The sequence below is a fragment of the Rattus norvegicus genome, chromosome 3 (assembly GCF_036323735.1).
Source record: "Rattus norvegicus strain BN/NHsdMcwi chromosome 3, GRCr8, whole genome shotgun sequence".
NCBI lineage: Eukaryota > Metazoa > Chordata > Mammalia > Rodentia > Muridae > Rattus > Rattus norvegicus.
Genome location: NC_086021.1, coordinates 44019814 through 44037820, shown reverse-complemented (window position 1 = coordinate 44037820; position 18007 = coordinate 44019814). Strand labels below are relative to the sequence as shown.

Sequence of the window (18007 nt, the reverse complement as noted above, 5' to 3'; positions counted from 1 at the left end):
GGGGAATCACCATCCCTGACATCAAGCAATAGTGATAAAAACTGTATGGTAAGAGGCAGACAGATAGATCAGTGGAATAGAATTGAAGACTCAGAAATGAACCCACACACCTTCGGTCACTTCATCTTTGACAAAGGAGTTAAAACCAACCTATGGGAAGCATGTTCAACAAATGGTGCTGGTTCAACTGGAGGTCAGCATGTAGAAGAATGCAAATTGATCCATTCTTATCGCCCTGCACAAAGCTTAAGTCCAAGTGGATCAAGGACCTCCACATCAAACCAGATACACTCAAAGTAATAGAAGAAAAAGTGGGAAAGAGTCTCAAACACATGGGCACAGGGGAAAAGTTCCTGAACAAAACACCAATGGCTTATGCGCTAAGATCAAGAATATACAAATGGGATCTCATAAAACTGCAAAGCTTCTATAAGGCAAAGGACAAAACAGCAACCAACAGTTTGAGAAAAGATTTTTACCAATCTTACATCTGATACAGGGCTAATATCCAAAATATACAAAGAACTCAAGAGAGCCAAATAACCCTATTTTAAAAAATGTAGTATAGAGCTAAACAAAGAATTCTGAACTGAGGAATATCGAATGGCTGAGAAGTACCTAAACAAATGCTCAACATCCTTAGTCATCAGGGAAATTCAAATCACAACAATCCTGAAATTCTACCTCACACCAGTCAGAATGGCTAAGATCAAAAACTCTCGCAACAGCAGATGCTGTCAAGGATGTAGAGGAAGAGGAACACTCCTTCATTGTTTGTGGGGTTACAAACTGTTACAACTACTCTGGAAATCAGTCTGGACATTCCTCAGAAAATTGGACATTGTACTATCTAAGGACCCAGCTATATGTGTCCTGGGCATATACCCAAAAGATGCTCCAACATACAACAAAACACATGCTCCACTATGTTCATAGCAGTTTTATTTATAATAGCCAGAACCTGCAAATAACTCAGATGCCCTTCAACAGAGGAATGGATTCAAAAAATGTGGTACATCTACACATTGGAGTACTACTCAGCTATTAAAAACAATGACTTCATGAAATTCATAGACAAATGGATTGAACAAGAAAATACCATCCCAAGTGAGGTAACCCAATCACAGAAAAACGCACATGGTATGCACTCACTAATAAGTGGATATCAGCCCAAAAGCTCGAATTATCCAAGATACAATCCACACACCACATGAAGTTCAAGAAGAAGGATGACCAAAATTATGGATGCTTCACTCCTTAAAAGGGGGAACAAAAATGTTTATAGGAGGGGATATGGAGGCAAAGTTTAGAGCAGAGACTGAAGGAACAGCCATTCAGAGCCTGCCCCACATGTACCCCATATATATACAGCCACCAAAACTAGATAAGATTGATGAAGCTAAGAAGTACATGCTGACAGGAACCGGATACAGATCCCTCCTGAAAGACACAGCCAGAGCATGTCAAGTACAGAGGTGAATGCTAGCAGCAAACCACTCAACTGAGAACAGGACCCCAGATGGAAGAATTAGAGAAAGGATTGAAAGAGCTGAAGGGGCTTTCAACCCCATAAGAACAACAATGCCAACCACCAGAGCTTCCAGGGACTAAACCACTACCCAAAGACTATACATGGACTGTCCCATGGTTCCAGCTGCATATGTAGCAGAGGATGGTCTTGTTGGGCACCAATGAAAGGAAAAGCCCTTGGTCTTGCCAAGGTTGACCCCCCAGTGTAAGGGAATGTCATGTGGGGGGGGAGACTTATAGAAGAAAGGGAGAGGGACGGGATAAAAGCTTATGGACAGGAAACTGGAAAAGGGAATAACATTTGAAATGTAAATAAAGCAATATCCATTTTTTTTTTAAAAAAAAGTCACTCAATCAAAAGTAATCAAAAATAGGGAAAGATACTTCATATTCATCAATGAAAAACATCCATGAAGACAGTATCACAATTCTGGACATCTATGTCCCAAATCCAAGGGTATCCACATTACCACATAAAGAAACATTACTAAAGCGCAAATCACACATTAAATCCAACCCAATAACAGTGGGGAATTTCAACCTCCCATTTTCAGCAAAGAACATGTGAAAGAAACTAAACAGAGAACAATGAAACTACAGATGTTATGAACCAAATGGATCTAACAGATATCCACAGAAGATTTCATCCCAAAATAAAAGAATATGCCTTCTTCTCAGCAACTCATGAAACCTTTTCCAAAACTGCCCATATAATTGGGCATAGAGCAAGCCTCAACAGATAGAATTAGACTGAAATAACCCCTTGCATTTCATTAGATCACCATGGATTAAGGCTGAATGTCAACCATAGAAACAACAGAAACGCCAACATCAACAACTAACCCAGACCCTTGGAAGCTCTCAGAGACTGAGACACCAACCAAGTAGCTGCTCCAAGGCCCGCAGTTCCTATATAACAGATGTGCAGTTCAGTCCCCTTGTGAGCCTCCAAACAACTGGAGTTGGGGCTGACACTAAAGCTGTTGACTGTCTGTGGAATCCATTCCCCAATAGAGGTGCTTAGTCTGATGTCAATGGTAGAGTATGTGCCTAATCCTGCAAAGACTTGATGTGTCAAGTTGTGGAATGCCCAGGGGGTTCCCATCCTCTTGGAGGAGAAGGAGAAGGGGTAGGGAGGAGAGACTCTGTGAAGAGGGTAACCAGAGAGAGATAGCAATTAGAATGCAAAAAGTAAAATGAAATAAAATTTTAAGTTAAAAACAAAAATCAAATAAAACTTTGCCCTTTTTTTAAATCAAGATCTCAAATTAGAAACAGATATCTAGAATTACAACCTTGTACAGATTTTCGAATACTATATAAATTCAGCAAAGTATTAGCACAGAATATTCAAAGGGGAAGAAAATATCAACCACACATCTTTCAAATACTATGGTTTACATGAAACTCACCTAAACATACATATATGTGTGTGTGTATATATATATCCAGCATAGTTTTCTCTTGCATTGGCAAAATATTTTCAGCAGAGGAGTAAACAAACAACATTTATGGTCCCAGTTCTGCACATGATATACAGGCTTTATTTTCTAGCAAAATATCTGTACATGTAAAATTTGAAAAATAAATACATCTAAACTAAACTAATAAGCAACATCAACTATGATTTACAAGATTTAGGCATAGCCTAAAATGCAATGAACCTGAAACACATTAAGATACATCCAGAGCATGTAAGATGCTCAGAGAGAATGTATAAACTTTGCAGCTCAAACCAAAGGTCTGCCATATCATAAATAAATAAATAAATAAATAAACAAACAAACAAACAAACAAATAAATAAATATTTTAAAGAAGTAGATTAAGTCAAAGCTAGAAGTATAGTTTCTTTTATATTTATTTCAGCTAGTTGCCTCAAGGTTTTAAATAATCATCAAGGTTTCACTAACAAGAACTCAATCACTGTCATTTTATTTGATTCTTTTATGCATGAGAAACCCAGAAAATGAGGAACAACGATCACTCCCTGATAATTTCATACAGATAAGTGATCCACATTATTCTTCAATAAAAATACAAACCTAAGAAGTCAAATAACAATATGGTTAGTTTTAAAAGTAATCCCAATGAGGCTTACTTCTACTCAGATATTATACAGAAAAGTTTGCGACAGCTTGAAACAAAGAGTATTCTCTGGCCTCTCTTGGTAGTCAGTGCATGAGACCCTATGTCTCCTGGGTCAGAACATAGTTCAACCAGACACTAAATATATCTTAGTTGTGCAAAAAGAAAATCTTTTTACTTGCATGCTTGGTTTTTCACCTTTGACTAATTTTATACATGGGAAGAAATATGGGAAGGTAGAACCAAGGACCATCCTTGGCTTGAAGAGGGTTCCTGAGAAGAATATTTGCAAGCAGTGGAAGAAACAATAGGAAGTCTAACATGGGGTACAAGCTGACAACTCTGTAGTCTGCTCTACATGGCTCTCTAGATAGCTCTCTGCTCAAGACAGCTCTCTGTTGGAGATAGCTCTCAGGTTTCCTAACCAAAGTCAGAAAATATACTAGAAAAATTCTGAAAGAGCTGTGCTAGCTCTCCAACTAGTTTTTTCAGATTTTCTAACCCAAATCAGAAAATCCTCCAGAAAATTTCTAAAAGAGCTGTTAGCTCTCCAAGCATCTCTCTCCAGGTAGCTCTCTCTTGCAGACCAAACCCCAATCTTTTATTTACATTTGAATTAAGTCACATACCCCCTTTGTTACCTTGAATCAGCATTTTATGACCCTAGACCTTGATTCTTAGGAAAAGACAAAAAGTAAGTTTATTTAAACATAGCAAGTCCTAAACAGTTCTCGAGACATAGTGTTTGTGGTTGCCAAATCTAGACAAAGGGTTTTTTTTTTTTTCTTAATGTGGGAAATTTATCTTTCTGTTTTCTGACAGCTTCACTGCCTAAACTTGACTGTCCTGAAACTACTCTACAGACCGACCTTCAGTTCAGAGATTAGCCTGCCTTCACAAACACAAATAAGTTTAGCTGGGTGGGATCACACCCTGAGGTCACCACTCCTACCATACCTAAACTCGCTTTATCCTATGCTGAGTGTGAATTCAGAAATCTGCCTGCCTTTGTAAATTCAAACAATAGGCTTATCCAGGTGGGATTTTGCCCTTTGGCCATCACTCCCTAGGTCTTTTTATCTCCATCCTTACTATCTTTCCTACAAGCTGGCTTATTGGTACAGTTGCATCTATTCTTCTAGGTCTGTGAACCCCTCATAAAATTCATATTGCATCCTTTCCTTTTGCATCATTGAGAAATCTTGTAAAGCACAGGTTAAGACTGATTATTTTGTTGCTGATTTTTTTTTCACTGTGATGTTTCTTTATTATATTTTGTGCCCCACACACCTTCTAGTACTTTTTTTTTTAATTTATTATTCTTTAATCTTCTTTATAGTTCCAACTTTATCTTCCTCCTGGCCCACTTTCACTATTCCATATCCCACACTGCCTCCTCCCATCTCCAAGAGAATGTCCTCACCCCACCCCCACCCACCAGACCTCCTCACTCCCTGGAGCCTCCAATCTCTTGAGGGTTAGGTACATCTTCTCTGATTGAGTTCAAATCCAGAAATCCTCTGCTGTATATGTGTTGGGGGCTTCATATCAGTTGGTGTATGCTGCCTGGTTGGTGGTTCAGTGTCTGAGAGGTCCCAGGGGTCCAGGCTAGTTGAGACTGCTGGTCTTCCTACAGGATCACCCTCCTCCTCAGCTTCTTTCAGTTCTTCCCTAACTCAACCACAGGGTTCACCAGCTTCTGTTCATTGGTTGAGTATAAATATCTACATCTGACTCTTTCAGTTGCTTGTTAGGCCTTTCAGAGGGCAATCATGATAGGCCCCTGTTTGTAAGCATCAGTAATAGTATTGGGCCTTAAGGCTTCTCCCTGAGCTGAATCTCAATTAAGGCCTGTCACTGGACCTCCTTTTCCTCAGGCTCTTCTCCATTTTTGTTCCTGCAGTTCTTTCAGACAAGAATTCTGGGTAGGAGTTTTTGACTGTAGATGGCAACCCTATCCCTCCAGTTGATACCCTGTCTTTTTACTGGAGGTGGATTCTACAAATTCCCTCTCCCCACTGTAGGGCATTTCATCTTGATTCTTGAGAGTCTCTCACCTCCCAGGCCTCTGGTACATTGTACATTCTAGAGTGTCTCCCCTACCTCCTACCTCCTAAGGTTGCCTATTTCAATTCTTTCTGTTGGCCCTCAGTACTTCAGTTCTGTTCCCCACCACCCAACACCTGATCATGTTCCTCTCTTCTCCTTCCTGTCACCAAAGTATCTCCCTCTCCCTGACTCCTGTGATTGCTTTCTTCTCCCTCTGAAGTGGGACTGAGACATCCTCATTTGGACCCTTTGGCTTGTTAGACTTCTTGAGTTCTATGGATTGTATCCAGGAAATTCTGTACTTTTTTGGTTTACTAAAAGTGAGTACTTATTAGTGAGTACATACCATGAATATCCTTAAGGGTTATATATTCTTGAATTCATGTTTTCAGAGTTCTTTGCCACAGCCTTAAGGGTTATCCTGAAGGCCTCAGTGTCACAGAGACATATTCTTGCTTCCTGGAATTGTATTGTTTCTGATTATTATGGAGACATTAAGAGTGGACATAACCCCAAAGGAAGAACATAAATTAAAATATATACATCATTATAAAAATAAGCAACTGTCAACACTCATGGAGGTCCATGCCCTGCTGGCCGTTCTCCAGGGGTAGAAATTGTGTCATGTTGTCCCTTCCAAGGTCATGCAGAACTCAGCATTCTAATTCCAGCTCTGTCTTTATTACCCCTACCTTGCTCAGAGATGATGCTATCTTCATTATCGTCTCTTCCCTTCTGCATAACAGCAACAATAGTCTGTTGTTTGGTTGAAAATTACTGAAAAAAATTTGGAATTTTAATCATTCAGATAAGTACACCATATTGATGATACCAGTTGAATATATTACTTGACAGTAATAATAAGCAATAACTTTAGTAATCTTTCTGCATTGCTGTTGCTTTCCATTTTTTCTCCCATATTATGGTTTCTCTTCAAATCTTAAATTAATGTTTAGCCAATTATGAGCAAAAAAGTACTTCTAAAGTTTATCCATAAATATATTATGTAATAGGTAGCAATTCAATCCCATTATAGATCTGTCTGAGAATCAAAATACAGATAAATAAATTGAAAAATGAGAATAATCCTGGGCCTAACATGAGCTGCTATAAATGTATATACCTAAGTCCTTTTCTAAAATTTTCCAGTTGACAATCTTGAATAAAGCATTGTTATGGGGCTGTGCTTTGTATGAAAACTATTAATGCTCCCTTGTTTTGCCCAGTAGAATAAAGGAGCTTCTTTTTAAACAATGATAATCAGTTTACTGAACCTCCAAACTACAGACAAATGAGGGGATTACAGATAGAGTACACTGAACCAAAATGGATCTAAGATTCTGCTCTGTCCAGAATGTTCAGAAATGTTCAGAAAATAGAATCAGAGAAAAGAGATATTATGCACAACTGAAAAATGCAAAGAAACCTGTAAATTAAATCTGGAATAGAAAATGCCTTACTCACTTTTATGCAAATTAAAGACAGGAATTAAATCCTGTCATACAAAGGCCATAAAATTTAAAAATGAAAATGTAGATAGCAAGATAGAACAGTACCTAGAATGGTATCAGGAGCAAGAAATTTAGGATACAATTTGAAGACTACACACCCTGATAATTGCCGTGAATCCGGAAAAAGTCAGACATTTTCTCTATTCTAGCTCTAAAGCTAGATGTGTGTTTCTATGTTATGAAAATAAATGAGTAAAGCGATGGACTGGTAGGCATCATAAAATGTATGCAGATCATCTTACATGGGCTAAGACAATTGAGCCATAATTAGTTAATGATGACATAAAAGGCTTTTTGTAGTTTGCATATTTATGGAATGATAAATATTAAAAGACCCAAACCAGCTATTAAATACTTCTCTTGTTATCATTCATGGAACTAAATTGTATAAAACTCCTAGAAGTTTGTCTTCTTTTTTTGGACCTGGTACTGTATTTTGCTGGCTTGTTTAGTTGCAAAAGCATTTATACCCATATTTTTTACACTCACCTATTTTCCTTAAGGTTAGTACTTCACCTGGTCATTTTCTATGTTAGAGAGAAAACTGCTGATCATTCAAAAAATGCTACACTGGCCTGTCTATAATGATTAGTAAATAGCACTGCTCCTCAAGTGTGACTATCTGCTGCAAGAAAATAACATAAGAGAACTGAAGGTCTGGGAAGAATTGTGATGCCATTGTGGGTAGAGGGATCATTCTTATAACACTAGAACTAGCATTAAATTGATTGTTTGGGCCTATTTCCTATTATAAATTTTAGTGCATACAAAATAAAATTAAATAATGAATTTAAGTGAGATTTAATGAAACATTTTTATATAGGCCCTTGTCACTGTCTCCCAAACTCTATATTAAAATACTCACATGAATTGAGAATGTTTATGAACATTATTATTGTATTCTTCCAATTAATTTATCTACTTCAAGATGCAGGAATAGATCTAACAAAAGGCATTGTGGCAGAGAGCCCGTGGGCAGCACCACATGAATGAACTTGAGCCCCGGGACCACAGGTAAGACCAACTTTTCTGCTGCAAGAAAGCTGCCTGGTGAGCTTGGGACACACGGAAGCAGAATTCCTCTAGGACCGGGCACGTTCTGTGTTTACCGGAAGTCCCACACCCGCGGATCCCGGCCCGCAGCAGCTCTCTGCCCCCAGACCCTGTAAGAGAGAGACCCAACCGCCTGGTCAGGTGGGCATTCCTGAGGCTGCAGAGCAGAAGAGACCACCAACACTGCTCACCCCTGCCCACATCCCTGGCCCAAGAGGAAACTGTATAAAGCCTCTGGGCTCCCGTGGGGGAGGGCCCAGGAGCGGCAGGACCCCTGTGCCTGAGACACCACCAGAACCAGAAGGAAACAGACCGGATAAACAGTTCTCTGCACCCAAATCCCGTGGGAGGGACAGCTGAACCTTCAGAGAGGCAGACAAGCCTGGGAAACCAGAAGAGACTGCTCTCTGCACACACATCTCGGACGCCAGAGGAAAAAGCCAAAGACCATCTGGAACCCTGGTGCACTGAAGCTCCCGGAAGGGGTGGCACAGGTCTTCCTGGTTGCTGCCGCTGCAGAGAGCCCGTGGGCAGCACCCCACCAGCGAACTTGAGCCTCGGGACCACAGGTAAGACCAACTTTTCTGCTGCAAGAAAGCTGCCTGGTGAACTCAAGACACAGGCCCACAGGAACAGCTGAAGACCTGTAGAGAGGAAAAACTACACGCCCGAAAGCAGAACACTCTGTCCCCATAACTGACTGAAAGAGAGGAAAACAGGTCTACAGCACTCCTGACACACAGGCTTATAGGACAGTCTAGCCACTGTCAGAAATTGCAGAACAAAGTAACACTAGAGATAATCTGATGGCGAGAGGCAAGTGCAGGAACCCAAGCAACAGAAACCAAGACTACATGGCACCATCAGAGCCCAATTCTCTCATCAAAACAAACATGGAATATCCAAACACACCAGAAAAGCAAGATCTAGTTTCAAAATCATATTTGATCATGATGCTGGAGGAATTCAAGAAAGAAGTGAGGAACTCCCTTAGAGAAAACGTAGAAGCCTACAGAGAGGAATCACAAAAATGCCTGAAAGAATCGCAAAAATCCCTGAAAGAATTCCAGGAAAACATAAATAAACAAGTAGAAGCTCATAGAGAGGAGACACAAAAATCCCTGAAAGAATTCCAGGAAAACATAAATAAACAAGTTGAAGCCCATAGAGAGGAGACACAAAAATCCCTGAAAGAATTCCAGGAAAACACAATCAAACAGTTGAAGGAATTAAAAATGGAAATAGAAGCAATCAAGAAAGAACACATGGAAACAACCCTGGATATAGAAAACCAAAAGAAGAGACAAGGAGCTGTAGATACAAGCTTCACCAACAGAATACAAGAGATGGAAGAGAGAATCTCAGGAGCAGAAGATTCCATAGAAATCGTTGACTCAACTGTCAAAGATAATGTAAAGCGGAAAAAGCTACTGGTCCAAAACATACAGGAAATCCAGGACTCAATGAGAAGATCAAACCTAAGGATAATAGATATAGAAGAGAGTGAAGACTCCCAGCTCAAAGGACCAGTAAATATCTTCAACAAAATCATAGAAGAAAACTTCCCTAACCTAAAAAAAGAGATACCCATAGGCATACAAGAAGCCTACAGAACTCCAAATAGATTGGACCAGAAAAGAAACACCTCCCGTCACATAATTGTCAAAACACCAAACGCACAAAATAAAGAAAGAATATTAAAAGCAGTAAGGGAAAAAGGTCAAGTAACATATAAAGGGAGACCTATTAGAATCACACCAGACTTCTTGCCAGAAACTATGAAGGCCAGAAGATCATGGACTGATGTCATACAGACCCTAAGAGAACACAAATGCCAGCCCAGGTTACTGTATCCAGCAAAACTCTCAATTAACATTGATGGAGAAACCAAGATATTCCATGACAAAACCAAATTTACACAATATCTTTCTACAAATCCAGCACTACAAAGGATAATAAATGGTAAAGCCCAACATAAGGAGGCAAGCTATACCCTAGAAGAAGCAAGAAACTAATCGTCTTGGCAACAAAACAAAGAGAATGAAAGCACACAAACATAACCTCACATCCAAATATGAATATAACGGGAAGCAATAATCACTATTCCTTAATATCTCTCAATATCAATGGCCTCAACTCCCCAATGAAAAGACATAGATTAACAAACTGGATACGCAACGAGGACCCTGCATTCTGCTGCCTACAGGAATACACCTCAGAGACAAAGACAGACACTACCTCAGAGTAAAAGGCTGGAAAACAACTTTCCAAGCAAATGGTCAGAAGAAGCAAGCTGGAGTAGCCATTCTAATATCAAATAAAATCAATTTCCAACTAAAAGTCATCAAAAAAGATAAGGAAGGACACTTCATATTCATCAAAGGAAAAATCCACCAAGATGAACTCTCAATCCTAAATATCTATGCCCCAAATACAAGGGCACCTACATACGTAAAAGAAACCTTACTAAAGCTCAAAACACACATGGCACCTCACACAATAATAGTGGGAGATTTCAACACCCCACTCTCATCAATGGACAGATCATGGAAACAGAAATTAAACAGAGATGTAGACAGACTAAGAGAAGTCATGAGCCAAACGGACTTAACGGATATTTACAGAACATTCTATCCTAAAGCAAAAGGATATACCTTCTTCTCAGCTCCTCAAGGTACTTTCTCCAAAATTGACCATATAATTGGTCAAAAAACGGGCCTCAACAGGTACAGAAAGATAGAAATAATCCCATGCGTGCTATCAGACCACCACGGCCTAAAACTGGTCTTCAATAACAATAAGGGAAGAATGCCCACATATACGTGGAAATTGAACAATGCTCTACTCAATGATAACCTGGTCAAGGAAGAAATAAAGAAAGAAATTAAAAACTTTTTAGAATTTAATGAAAATGAAGATACAACATACTCAAACTTATGGGACACAATGAAAGCTGTGCTAAGAGGAAAACTCATAGCGCTGAGTGCCTGCAGAAAGAAACAGGAAAGAGCATATGTCAGCAGCTTGACAGCACACCTAAAAGCTCTAGAACAAAAAGAAGCAAATACACCCAGGAGGAGCAGAAGGCAGGAAATAATCAAACTCAGAGCTGAAATCAACCAAGTAGAAACAAAAAGGACCATAGAAAGAATCAACAGAACCAAAAGTTGGTTCTTTGAGAAAATCAACAAGATAGATAAACCCTTAGCCAGACTAACGAGAGGACACAGAGAGTGCGTCCAAATTAACAAAATCAGAAATGAAAAGGGAGACATAACAACAGATTCAGAGGAAATTCAAAAAATCATCAGATCTTACTATAAAAACCTATATTCAACAAACCTTGAAAATCTTCAGGAAATGGACAATTTCCTAGACAGATACCAGGTATCGAAGTTAAATCAGGAACAGATAAACCAGTTAAACAACCCTATAACTCCTAAGGAAATAGAAGCAGTCATTAAAGGTCTCCCAACCAAAAAGAGCCCAGGTCCAGACGGGTTTAGTGCAGAATTCTATCAAACCTTCATAGAAGACCTCATACCAATATTATCCAAACTATTCCACAAAATTGAAACAGATGGAGCACTACCGAATTCCTTCTACGAAGCCACAATTACTCTTATACCTAAACCACACAAAGACCCAACAAAGAAAGAGAACTTCAGACCAATTTCCCTTATGAATATCGACGCAAAAATACTCAATAAAATTCTGGCAAACCGAATCCAAGAGCACATCAAAACAATCATCCACCATGATCAAGTAGGCTTCATCCCAGGCATGCAGGGATGGTTTAATATAAGGAAAACCATCAACGTGATCCATTATATAAACAAACTGAAAGAACAAAACCACATGATCATTTCATTAGATGCTGAGAAAGCATTTGACAAAATTCAACACCCCTTCATGATAAAAGTCCTGGAAAGTATAGGAATTCAAGGCCCATACCTGAACATAGTAAAAGCCATATACAGCAAACCAGTTGCTAACATTAAACTAAATGGAGAGAAACTTGAAGCAATCCCACTAAAATCAGGGACTAGACAAGGCTGCCCACACTCTCCCTACTTATTCAATATAGTTCTTGAAGTTCTAGCCAGAGCAATCAGACAACAAAAGGAGATCAAGGGGATACAGATCGGAAAAGAAGAAATCAAAATATCACTATTTGCAGATGACATGATAGTATATTTAAGTGATCCCAAAAGTTCCACCAGAGAACTACTAAAGCTGATAAACAACTTCAGCAAAGTGGCTGGGTATAAAATTAACTCAAATAAATCAGTTGCCTTCCTCATTCAAAAGAGAAACAAGCCGAGAAAGAAATTAGGGAAACGACACCCTTCATAATAGACCCAAATAATATAAAGTACCTCGGTGTGACTTTAACCAAGCAAGTAAAAGATCTGTACAATAAGAACTTCAAGACACTGAGGAAAGAAATTGAAGAAGACCTCAGAAGATGGAAAGATCTCCCATGCTCATGGATTGGCAGGATTAATATAGTAAAAATGGCCATTTTACCAAAAGCAATCTACAGATTCAATGCAATCCCCATCAAAATACCAATCCAATTCTTCAAAGAGTTAGACAGAACAATTTGCAAATTCATCTGGAATAACAAAAAACCCAGGATAGCTAAAGCTATCCTCAACAATAAAAGGACTTCAGGGGGAATCACTATCCCTGAACTCAAGCAGTATTACAGAGCAATAGTGATAAAAACTGCATGGTATTGGTACAGAGACAGACAGATAGACCAATGGAATAGAATTGAAGACCCAGAAATGAACCCACACACCTCTGGTCACTTGATTTTTGACAAAGGAGCCAAAACCATCCAATGGAAAAAAGATAGCATTTTCAGCAAATGGTGCTGGTTCAACTGGAGGGCAACATGTAGAAGAATGCAGATGGATCCATCCTTATCACCCTGTACAAAGCTTAAGTCCAAGTGGATCAAGGACCTCCACATCAAACCAGACACACTCAAACTAATAGAAGAAAAACTAGGGAAGCATCTGGAACACATGGGCACTGGAAAAAATTTCCTGAACAAAACACCAATGGCTTATGCTCTAAGATCAAGAATCGACAAATGGGATCTCATAAAACTGCAAAGCTTCTGTAAGGCAAAGGACACGGTGGTTAGGACAAAACGGCAACCAACAGATTGGGAAAAGATCTTTACCAATCCTACAACAGATAGAGGCCTTATATCCAAAATATACAAAGAACTCAAGAAGTTAGACCGCAGGGAAACAAATAACCCTACTAAAAAATGGGGCTCAGAGCTAAACAAAGAATTCACAGCTGAGGAATGCCGAATGGCTGAGAAACACCTAAAGAAATGTTCAACATCTTTAGTCATAAGGGAAATGCAAATCAAAACAACCCTGAGATTTCACCTCACACCAGTGAGAATGGCTAAGATCAAAAACTCAGGTGACAGCAGATGCTGGCGAGGATGTGGAGAAAGAGGAACACTCCTCCATTGTTGGTGGGATTGCAGACTGGTAAAACCATTCTGGAAATCAGTCTGGAGGTTCCTCAGAAAATTGGACATTGAACTGCCTGAGGATCCAGCTATACCTCTCTTGGGCATATACCCAAAAGATGCCTCAACATATAAAAGAGACACGTGCTCCACTATGTTCATCGCAGCCTTATTTATAATAGCCAGAAGCTGGAAAGAACCCAGATGCCCTTCAACAGAGGAATGGATACAGAAAATGTGGTACATCTACACAATGGAATATTACTCAGCTATCAAAAACAATGACTTTATGAAATTCGTAGGCAAATGGTTGGAACTGGAAAATATCATCCTGAGTGAGCTAACCCAATCACAGAAAGACATACATGGTATGCACTCATTGATAAGTGGCTATTAGCCCAAATGCTTGAATTACCCTAGATGCCTATAACAAACAAAACTCAAGACGGATGATCAAAATGTGAATGCTTCACTCCTTCTTTAAATGAGGAAAAAGAATACCCTTGGCAGGGAAGGGAGAGGCAAAGATTAAAACAGAGACTGAAGGAACACCCATTCGGAGCCTGCCCCACATGTGGCCCATACATATACAGCCACCCAATTAGACAAGATGGATGAAGCAAAGAAGTGCAGACCGACAGGAGCCGGATGTAGATCGCTCCTGAGAGACACAGCCAGAATACAGCAAATACAGAGGCGAATGCCAGCAGCAAACCACTGAACTGAGAATAGGACCCCCGTTGAAGGAATCAGAGAAAGAACTGGAAGAGCTTGAAGGGGCTCGAGACCCCAAAAGTACAACAATGTCAAGCAACCAGAGCTTCCAGGGACTAAGCCACTACCTAAATACTATACATGGACTGACCCTGGACTCTGACCCCATAGGTAGCAATGAATATCCTAGTAAGAGCACCAGTGGAAGGGGAAGCCCTGGGTCCTGCTAAGACTGAACCCCCAGTGAACTAGACTATGGGGGGAGGGCGGCAATGGGGGGAGGGTTGGGAGGGGAACACCCATAAGGAAGGGGAGGGGGGAGGGGGATGTTTGCCCGGAAACCGGGAAAGGGAATAACACTTGAAATGTATATAAGAAATACTCAAGTTAATAAAAAAAAAAATCAGAAATCCGAAAAAAAAAAAAAACAAAAAGGCATTGTACTTACTTACTTATACATATACACACAGATAAAAATGGTGGATAAAATTGTTGAAAGGCTATATTTATGTGTTTATATATGTATGTAAACATGTATGTCATTATTTCCATATATTTATGAACTAAAACATTACTACCATATAGTTTTCAGGTATGTATTTGTTCACGTACACATATATTTCTATATTACACACACACACACACACACACACACACACATATATATATATATATATATATATATATATATATCCTCTTAAGCAAAAAAAAAAGCATTTACCCATACCTACTTTATAGCACTGATATTGCATATGCAGCATGACTTAACCACTGTTCAGTTATTATTCAGAAGCCATAATAACATCAATTCTTAGAAAGAATTTAATCGGGTTCTTGCTTACATTTTCAGAGGCTTAGTTCATTATAATCATAGCAGGAAGCATGATGTGCCAGACACTAGAGCAGTAGCTGAGAACTGCATTATGATCTGAAAGCAGAGAGAGAGAGAGAGAGAGAGAGAGAGAGAGAGAGAGAGAGAGTGAGCGAGAGAGAGACTCTCTCTTGGCTTGGCACCCACCACCAAGTGACATACTTTCTCCAACAAGACCACACCTCTTAGTCTTTGTAACCCTTTCAAATAGTGTCACTCCCTGGTGACTAAGCATTCAAATATATAGATCTGTAAAGGCCATTCTTATTTGAGCCACTACAAAGAGGGTGCATGTTTAAAGGGCTGGGAAGAATGACTTGGGCTGGAATTTCTCAACATACTTATGACTAGATTGATGATAGTGTAAATATCAAATAGGGGCATCCTCACTGGATTAATATTTAAATGTTACTCATTGCTTTAGGATGACTCTGAAAAATCCAATATAACTATAAATATTACCTAGCAGTTGGATTAAAATATACCATTCAGCAAAACTATTTTTGCAGCTACAACTTATAACTTAGCTTTTATTTTCGTAAAATATATTTTATCTCATCACTTATATAATAAAAAGAAATTTAAAATGTACAAAGATGCATAAATATTTATGACATAATAATAGAATAGAATAGAAAACATTACATTATCATGTGATACATATACTATAACTAAAATGTGAAATCTTGTAGGTTAGTCAGTAAATATTTGTATAAGAACCTTGAAATAATTGAAGGAGGCTTGTAGGCTAACGGTGATTTAAGTTGTGCTTAAATATTAACTTTTTTTCACAGGCCCACATCTGGCCAAGATGTAGAAAATAAGAGTTCACAGAATGATTACCCCCAATGGGAATATATATATAGCAAAACCCTCCTTCCCAAAGCTCAGGGATCATTGAGGTAAAATGCAAGTGCAGATACATGAACGACTACAAGGATACTTCTTGTGAACACAACAGGGAAGTTGCACATAAGAACTTGCAGTAGTCATTACAGCATGTACAAAACTATTCAAGTCCAAGATACAAAAATTCTCAGCGTGGGGTGTGAAGCTGGGCACACAGTCTCACCACTAAGCTTAGAGAAATTTGCAATTATTAGTTCCTAGAAAAAGAATGTTCAGTTTTCTGTAAGACTGCGGTCCCTGAAAAGTCAACCATGCTCCAGTGAAAGAAATGAAATGCCTAAGAGTATTTTAGAAAGCACAAATTCATCATAAGGATTTGGTTTGTTTGAGATTTTAAGGAGATTAAGTGGAGGTAGATATTATCAAAACTCATTGTACAACAGTTAAAACTCTAAAAAAACTAAAAAATGTAATTTTCTATTTTAAAATTACAATATGGATATTTTAAAACACAAAAGAAGTACACGTTTCAACCAGAAAACATTATACTTATCATAGTTTCTTAAGGGTAAAACATTAAGCAGGAAAAAAATGTTCACCACAGTCCCTTACAGCAAAGCAAAAGATTTTCAAATCTCCCATAAGCATATTTATGAGATAACCCTTTTTCACAAAAGAAAATAGTAATAACTAGTAAGTATTCCATGGTTAATATTATAAGTTCTGTCACTTGAACTTGTCAATTTATTATGTACAGTGTTACACTGACAAAGCCTTCAAAGGCACACTTTGTTTAACAGCAAAATAGTTTTTAATTCAAACAACTTTAATAAAAGAAATCTGAAGAAAAATATGTCTCATCCTTGCTCTTGAGTGTTTTGTAAGTTAAAGCCTCTTATGTCATAAATGTAGGTTCTTATGAATTATCTTTGAGATAAATATTAATATAATGCATAATAGCAATATATCTAAAAGCAATGAAGATATAACTATAACTTCAGATATATTACTGGAGCTATATTTTTATATTAGTCTTAAACTATTTATATATTTTGACATTTTTTCCTAAGCCTAGCTGCATAATTGGCTATAGTAGTTTGTAATCTAAAAGTTAATAAACTCCACATTTTTTGTAAAATAAAATATCATCAAAAGTCAATAGAAAATCTGTCCTATTTCCAGTCTCCATCTGCACTCCAGAGTTAACCCTGTGGCACAACTCTCGGCACCCAAATCCCACCCAGAGAGAGGTGGTCTTCAAGGAATACTGACACACCTAAGATCAAAGGATCAACTGCTCACAGGACTAAAAAGCTCTAGTAAAACACAGCAAGACCAACTAACACCAGAGATAACCAGATTGCAAGAGGTAAGCACAAGAACATGAGAAAGAGAAACCAAGGCTACTTGTCACCATCAGAACCCAGTTTTTCTTTCTTTCTTTCTTTTTTTTTTTTATTAACTTGAGTCTTTCTTATTTACATTTCGAGTGTTATTCCCTTTCCCGGTTTCCGGGCAAACATCCCCCTAATCCCTCTCCCTCCCCTTCTTTATGGGTGTTCCCTTCCCCATCCTCCCCCCATTGCCACCCTCCCCCCAACAATCACGTTCACTGGGGGTTCAGTCTTAGCAGGACCAAGGGCTTCCCCTTCCACTGGTGATCTTACTAGGATATTCATTGCTACCTATGATGTCAGAGTCCAGGGTCAGTCCATGTATAGTCTTTAGGTAGTGGCTTAGTTCCTGGAAGCTCTGGTTGCTTGGCATTGTTGTTCATAAGGGGTCTCGAGCTCCTTCAAGCTCTTCCAGCTCTTTCTCTGATTCCTTCAACGGGGGTCCCA

The 18007-nt window shown here is 38.8% G+C and overlaps 2 non-coding genes across 2 annotated transcripts; both read right to left on the bottom strand.

Moving 5' to 3' along the window:
- Window positions 1-4029: 4029 nt before the first annotated feature.
- LOC120101997 (U7 small nuclear RNA) lies at window positions 4030-4089 on the bottom strand. The gene has a single exon (XR_005503042.1). It is a non-coding gene; the product is annotated as a U7 small nuclear RNA (small nuclear RNA).
- Window positions 4090-4104: 15 nt separating this feature from the next.
- Window positions 4105-4167, bottom strand: LOC120101994 (U7 small nuclear RNA). Its single transcript, XR_005503039.1, has one exon. It is a non-coding gene; the product is annotated as a U7 small nuclear RNA (small nuclear RNA).
- Window positions 4168-18007: the final 13840 nt, after the last annotated feature.